General features: G+C 54.6%; 1 pseudogene; it reads right to left on the bottom strand.

The window, feature by feature from the left end:
• Positions 1–318: 318 nt before the first annotated feature.
• On the bottom strand, positions 319–1,173 carry LOC102815377 (annotated as a pseudogene).

The raw sequence follows: 1,173 nt of genomic DNA, 5'->3' as shown, positions 1-1,173 counted from the left end.
GGTTGGAGCCCAGTCTGGTGGGGTCACGAGGCGGCTGGCGGCAGGCAGGCAGAGAAGGCATCACTGTGAGAGTTGAGGGGGTGGGCGCTAAGCCATGGAACCCTCCACTCAAGACAGGCACCAAGCTAGTGAGGTGGCCCTGTCATCGCAGGGTTAAAAAGTGGATTAGATTTAATTTTTTAAAAAACAGGTAAACTGATTTCTCTTTTAAAAAATGAAATCTTTGGTGGTAAGGTCACTTCAGCTGCTTTTTTAAAGTGGTGTTTTCTCTGGAATGATCGAAGTGGTGGCGGGGCCGGGCGGGCAGGCAGGTGAGCCCTAGATGGTGAACTTGGAGTAGGACACACGCAGATAGATGGTGGTTCTTGCCAAGGTCATGGTTGTGCAACTCAATCAGGGCCTGGATGGCTTCCTCCACGGAGCCCATCTGGATCAACGCCATCTTGCAGTCCTTCTGGAAGAACTTGAAACCTTTGACCATGCCGCCATTGCTGGAGAAGAGGATTTTGAGGTCATCTTCAGATATTGAGGGCTGGATGTTGGAGAGGTGCAGGGTGGCCTAGGCGGGGAAAATGTTCTGGAGGTTCTTGGAGCCCGGCTTCTTGAAGCCGTGCAGGGGTGAGTTGCCGTAGTCCTTAGCACATTCTGGTGTTTGGACAGCGTGATGCGCACTGGCTTCCTGTGCAGCTTGTGCCCATTGAGGTGGCTCATGGCTAGCTGGGCTTGGTTGCTGTCTGCCATCTGTACCAAGGCTTTCTCCTTCTTGCTAAACAGAACCTTCACACGCTGCACATCCCTATACACACCGAAGAGAATAAAGAGGGTTTGGGGTGTGACTCTCTCAGGGTTAAGATGGCTGACCAGGAGAACTGAGTTCCCTGCCCCTGACAGGCCAGGGATGGTGATCCTGCCTACTGTTGCTGCTGCGGCTGCCGCCGAGGGGATGGCCAAAGGGGCCAGGGCACCATGGACATTGGGGACAGAGAAGCCTGCGGCTTGAGGAATGGCAAAGGTGGGAGGAAAACCAGCTCCTGCATACGGAGAGGCTGAGATTAGACCAGGTGCACCGAAGGCTGCGGCCATGGTCTGATCCAGGGACGGCTGGCTGTCCCCTGAAGGCAGGTCGGGACGTGTGTAGTCTCGGCTCTTGTCGTTGTTGTACTTGACGTTGAG

This window comes from Chrysochloris asiatica, unplaced genomic scaffold (genome assembly GCF_000296735.1).
Source record: "Chrysochloris asiatica unplaced genomic scaffold, ChrAsi1.0 scaffold00138, whole genome shotgun sequence".
NCBI lineage: Eukaryota > Metazoa > Chordata > Mammalia > Afrosoricida > Chrysochloridae > Chrysochloris > Chrysochloris asiatica.
This window is presented reverse-complemented; position numbering and strand designations above follow the sequence as displayed.